This window comes from Mandrillus leucophaeus, unplaced genomic scaffold (assembly GCF_000951045.1).
Source record: "Mandrillus leucophaeus isolate KB7577 unplaced genomic scaffold, Mleu.le_1.0 Scaffold274, whole genome shotgun sequence".
Classification (NCBI taxonomy): Eukaryota; Metazoa; Chordata; class Mammalia; order Primates; family Cercopithecidae; genus Mandrillus; species Mandrillus leucophaeus.
Genome location: NW_012102854.1, coordinates 392793 through 399542, shown reverse-complemented (window position 1 = coordinate 399542; position 6750 = coordinate 392793).

Below are 6750 nucleotides of genomic sequence, written 5' to 3'. Positions count from 1 at the left end.
TTTTTTTTTTTTTTGAGACAGGGTTTCGCTTTTGTTTCCCAGACTGGCGTGCAATGGTGCAATTTCGGCCCATTGCAACCTCTGCCTCAAGCGATTCTTCTGCTTCAGCCTCCCAAGTAGCTGGAATTACAGGCGCCCACCACCACGCCCAGCTAATAGAGAGGTTTCATCATGTTGGCCAGGCTGGTCTCCAAAGCCTGACCTCAGGTGATCCCCCCGCCTCGGCCTCCCAAAGTGCTGAGATTACAGGTGTGAGCCACTGTGCCCGGCCAAAGTTGTGTTTTCTAAAGCTATTTACATATAAGTTGCTGCTCCTTAGGAAAATTTGGTCCTGTGGTTTATATTTTGGCATGAAACAACATTGGGCTATATTCCAGAATCCTGCTTGAAGATTTCTTTTGAAGAAGTCAGAAATTTTCTTTGCCTTTTTTTTTTTTTTTTGAGACAGGTTCTCAGTCTGTCACCTAGGCTGGAGTACAGTGGTGCCATTATAGCTCACTGCAGACTTGAATTCCTGGACTCAAGCAATTCTCCTGCCTCAGCCTCCCAAGTAGCTAAGACTACAGGCATACACCATCCCACTCAGTTAACGTTTTTATTTTTTATACATATGGGGTCTCGCTGTGTTGCCCAGGCTGGTATCAAACTCCTGGCCTCAAGCAATCCTCCCTCTTCAGCCTCCTAAATTGCTGGGGTTACAGGTGTGAGCCACTTCACTCACTTTCGAGATTTTCACTTGATGAATTGATAAATACAGCATTGCCTCACTTAATAGGGATACATTCTGAGAAATACATCATTAGGCAGTGTCATGATTTTGCAAGCATCACAGAGTGCTGATACAAACCGACATGGTACAGCCTTCTAAACACCTAGGCTATATGGTAGAGCCTATTGCTTCTAGGCTACAAATCTGTACTGCATGTTACTGTGCTGAATACTATAGGCAATTATAACACAATGGTAATTATTTGTATATGTAAACCTATCTAAACACAGAAAAGGTACAGTAAAAATATGGTACTATAATTGTTTTTTCTTTTTTTTGAGACAGAGTCTCACTCTGTCGCCCAGGCTGGTGTGCAATGGTGCGATCTCGGCTCACTGCAACCTCTGCCTCCCCGGTTCAAGTGATTCTCCTGCCTTAGCCTCCCGAGTGGCTGGGAGTACAGGTGCAAGCCACCAAGCCTGGCTAATTTTTGTATTTTTAGTAGAGATGGGGTTTCACCATGTTGGCCAGGATGGTCTCAATCTCCTGACCTTGTGATCCACCCGCCTTGGCCTTCCAAAGTGCTGGGATTACAGGCGTGAGCCACCACACCTGGCCGGTACTATAATCTTATGAGACCACCATTGTATATGCAGTCCATCATGAACCAAAATTTCATGTGCTGCGTGAGTATTTTTCATCTAACTTATCTATTGCTCAATGAAGTTTGGGCAGCTCTAAGGAGCAAACATGTTTATAGAATCTAAGTCAACTTGGCCTAAATATATATGACAAAATAGGAGTGATTTTGCAAATTCATATTTTGTAGACCTAACTGCAAGGTCATAAGACATATGCAAAATGATTTCATCAGTTCAGAGGACTAACAAGACTCCACAGAGCACACCCAGAAAATGTTTTTGGTTAGAAGCAAAGGATGTGGCTCAGCAAAAGAAAGGGAAGGTAAGCACTGGGGCTCAGAATCATCTAGCTGCACGCTTCTCAGTGGTTTTATTCACGTACAGACTGCACACTGTCTCTGAACTGAACCACTAAGATCTGTATGAAACTTGATTTGGGGAGAGCTGATGGCAGGACGTCTCAACATGGGTTTTTTTGTTGTCATTGTTTTGTTTTTTTGAGACAGAGTCTTGCTCTGTCGCCCAGGCTGGAGTGCAGTGGTGTGATCTCAGCGCACAGCAACCTCTGCCTCCCAGGTTCAAGCAATTCTCCTGCCACAGCCTCCCAGGTAGCTGGGATTATAGGCATGTGCCATCACGACCAGCTAGTTTTTGTGTTTTTAGTGGAGATGGGGTTTCTCCATGTTGGCCAGGATGGTCTCGATCTCCTGACCTCGTGATCCACCCGTCTCGGCCTCCCAAAGTGCTGGGATTACAGGCTTGAGCCACCGCGCCCGGCCTTGCATAGGTTTTTTATTCCTCTCTGTTCACTGGTTACATAGTCATGCCAGGCTATCTAACTGGTTATGTGAGTTAAAAAAAGTTAAAAAGCCATCATTAACAAATTGGCTGTGGGAGTCTCCCAGGGAATATAAGACTTTAATCAGCCAGGCGCGGTGGCTCACGCCTGTAATCCCAGCACTTTGGGAGGCCGAGGCGTGTGGATCACAAGGTTAGGAGATCGAGACCATCCTGGCTAACACGGTGAAACCCCGTCTCTACTAAAAATGCGAAAAATTAGCCAGACGTGGTGGCGGGCACCTCTAGTCCCAGCTACTCGGGAGGCTGAGGCAGGAGAATGGCATGAACCCAGGAGGCGGAGCTTGCAGTGAGCCGAGGTCACGCCACTGTACTCCAGCTTGGGCAACTGAGCGAGATTCCATCTCAAAAAAAAAAAAAAAGAAAAAAGGACTTTAACCAGTACCTCATGTAGCTCACCGGCTTTATCCCAACCAAGAGTCAGAGCCAGACATCCAGGCATCATGGAGATAATGTTAGAGCTTTGCAGTCTGACTGTAAATCAGCTCCATCCTACAAACATGGTTCCTATAACTGTTGCGTATTTCCTGATAATGTATGTGAACAAGCATATCTCCTCACCCTCTGTGTCCCCAGTATCAGATAGTGCACAGTGCATCTCAAATGTGATCATTTCTTGCCAGCTAATGCTTTAATTTCTCCACTCAGTTTCTGGTCTAGCAGTAGAACCAGGCTTGCCATGCCCTACTTCACAAGTAAAATGCAACAGCAAAAGCACAGGCTCCAACACTAGTCTTCAACATTCACCTGGGATGTTCTACTATTTGAGATATTCATCAGTTTATAATTGGGCTTTTCAAAACCCTAGATATGTGACAATACCAAGTGCTGACAAGAATGTGGAACAACTGAAACTCTTTTTCCTTTTTTTCTTTTTTTGAGATGGAGTCTCGCTCTGTCTCGATCTCAGCTCACTGCAAGCTCCGCCTCCAGGTTCACGCCATTCTTCTGCCTCAGCTTCCCAAGTAGCTGGGACTACAGGCGCCCGCCACCATGCCTGGCTAATTTTTTGTATTTTTTAGTAGAGACGGGGTTTCACCATGTTAGCCAGGATGGTCTCGATCTCCTGACCTCGTGATCCGCCCACCTTGGGATTACAGGTATGAACCACCACGCCCAGCCGGAACTCTTTCTTTTTTAACCTTTATTTTAGATTCAGGAGTACAGATACGGATTTGTTACTGGAACTCTCATACATTGCTAATAGGAAAGGCAAAATGGTAAAGCTGCTCTGGAAAACAATATGCCAGTCTCAAAAAGTTACACATCCAATATGACCCAGCAATCCCACTTATAAGTATTTATCCTGGAGAAATGAAAAATTATGTGCACACAGAAACCTGTACATGAGTGTTTGTGAGTATCATTTATAATTTAAAAAAATTAAAAACTAGAGACAAGCAAATGTTCTTCAGTGTGTAAATGGATACACTGTGGTACATTCACAGGATGGAATTCTACTCAACAATAACAATAATGAGCTACTGAAACATGCAACAATATAGATGAACGTCGAATACATTATGCTAAGGGAAAGAACCCAGTCCCAAAAAGTTACATACTGTATGATTCCATTTATATGACATGTTGGAAAAGGTGAAAATATAACAACAGAAAACAGATCAAAGGTTGCTGAGTGTCTGGGGTGGGGTGGGGTCTGAATACACAGGGGGTGCACGAGGGAATTCTTTGAGGTGTTGGAATTGTTTTGTATCCTGCTTGTGGTCATAGATAACAAAAATCTGTGCATGTGTAAAAAATAGAAGCATAAAAAAGTGAATTGTACTGTCTGTAACTTTTTAAAATAAAAATCCCTAGCTCTGCTTCATTAGCAGCAGTACCTCCTGATTTGTGTCTCCAAAGATATCTTTGACTGGCTTCTGAATTATATATCCAGTAGTAGTCAGTCTACACACACACAGGCCTTGCTACATGGTCTCATCATTGTTCCGCAGGTCAACTCACAACACAAGGAACACACTGCACTTAGCCCATATTTTAAACTCCATCCAGATGATCAGCCCCACATTGGAGTGGCAGGCTTTATATCTAGGGGTGGCACACCTATGGAAGATGGAACTCAGGGTGTGTGTTCTGTTGGGCGTCTCCAACACATCTAACAATGGCTGACAAACCAGTCAATACATAGTCATCTGGGCATATGCAATCATTGGGAATAATACTAAATGGGGCCAATTCTGCTATCCCTTGGTTCTCAGCAGTATTCTTTTTTTTTGTTTTCGAGACGGAGTCTCACTCTGTCACCCAGGCTGGAGTGCAGTGGCCCGATCTCAGCTCACTGTAAGCTCCGCCTCCCGGGTTTACGCCATTATCCTGCCTCAGCCTCCCGAGTAGGTGGGACTACAGATGCGAGCCACCATGCCCAGCTTAGTTCTGTAGTTTTAGTAGAGATGGGGTTTCGCCATGTTGGCCAGGACGGTCTTGATCTCTTGACCTCGTGATCCACCCGCCTCGGCCTCCCAAGGTGCTGGGATTACAGGCATGAGGCACCGCACCCAGCCCTATCTAACCATATTTTTATATCCATTAACTAACCTCTCTTCACCCCTGGCCCCTCACTTCCTGACCTCTGGTAACCATCATTCTACTCTCACCTCCATGAGATCAACTCTTTTAGCTCCCACTTATGCATGAGAACATGCCAAGTTTGTATTTCTGTTCCTGGCTTATTTCCCTTAACATAATTAACCTCCACTTCCACCCATGTTGCTGCAAATGGTAGTATTTCATTCTGTTTATGACTGAATAGTATTCCATTGTGTATAAATCCATTATGCATTGATGGAGACTTAGGTTGATTCCGTATTTTGGCCATTGTTAATAGTGCTGCAGTAAACATGGGTGTGCAGATAGCTCTTTGATATACTGATTTCCTTCATTCTGGATATGTGCCCCACAGTGAGATTTCTGGATTATGCGGATTATCTATATTTAGTTTCTTGAGAAAACTCTATAATTTTTTCTATAGTGGTTATACTAATTTACATTCCCACTAGCAGTGTACTAAAGTGTTCCGCTCTCTCTGCCCTCACCAAGATCTGTTATTGTTTGTCTTTTTTATAATGGTCATTTTAAAATTTCTCTTCATTTTTTTGAGACAGAGTCTTGCTCTGTTGCCCAAGCTGGAGTGCAATCTCGGCTCACTGCAACCTCTGCCTCCTGGATTCAAGTGATTCTCGTGCCTCAGCCTCCTGAGTAGCTGGGATTACAGGTGCGTGCCACCACGCCAGGCTAATTTTTGTATTTTTATTAGAGGGGGGGTTTCACCATGTTGGCTATGTTGGTCTCCAACTCCTGACCTCAGGTGATCACCCGCTCTGGCCTCCCAAAGTGCTGGGATTACAGGCATGGGCCACCACGCCCGGCCTTAGTTTTTGAGATGGAGTTTCGCTCTTTCACCCGGGCTAGAGTGAAATGGCACGATCTCAGCTCACTGCAACCTCTGCCCTCTGGGATCAAGCAATTCTCCTGCCTCAGCCTCCTGAGTAGCTGAGATTATAGGGGCCTGCCACCGCACCTGGATAATTTTTGTATTTTTAGTAGAGATGGGGTTTCACCATGTTGGTGAAATGTACATGACATTTAGAAGGTGGAAGTGAAGCAGTGCCACTATTCTTGGAAGGTTTTCATGGATGAGCAAATGGCTACATGTGGCATGTTCTTCTCATGGCCAATAGCAAAAACTAAGTCATAACATGAAAGCACATGTAAAGTTGTGTTGGGGACCAGCCTCAACACCACCCATAGGGTACCCGAAGTCCAGTGGCAACAAAGGAATGAGAAGAGACAGGTTAAGAGTTCATAAAGTTGGGAGCCAGAGGGCCAGAGCAAATCAGAGGCTGCAAAGGTACCAAGCTCTGGTCTCCACACTATTTATTGAGCACAGTCACTTAGATCTAAGAAGCAGATGTTCAGGGGTGAAACAGTGAAAGGGGGGCAATGGTGGTTTAGGTAAATTTCCTTTGTGCTGAAGCAGCATAAACTTAACTACTGATTTATTCTTTTACTTATCAGAGAGCAACTGTGGGGAGTGGGCCTAACTAGGAGCCGGCATATCTGGCCACATTCCAGTGCTTCAAAGGAGTGTCTTTCTCCTTGAGCATAGTGTTTATAGATAAGAGAGCAGGTCATGCTCTGGTCATGGGAACGTGATGGCAAATAGAAGGCTTTCTTCCTCAGAGGCCTCTTGTGGCTTTCCACAACTTATTGTCCCATATTTTTATGGCCAGTTTATACAGGCACCCCACAAGCCCTTTTCCCAACAGTTCTACCAAAAATGACTTCCACCCACATTCTATTGGCTAAATCCAATAAATTGCATGTTAGAATGCATGTTGACATTACCCATTGGTTGTGTTTTGACAATTTTCATCCACATCAAATAAGAATAAATATAGCTTATTGGCCGGGCATGGTAGCTCACAGCTGTAATCCCAGCATTTTGGGAGGACAAGGCAGGTGGATCACCTGAGGTCAGGAGTTCGAGACCAGCCTGGCCGACATAGTGAAACCCTGTCTCTA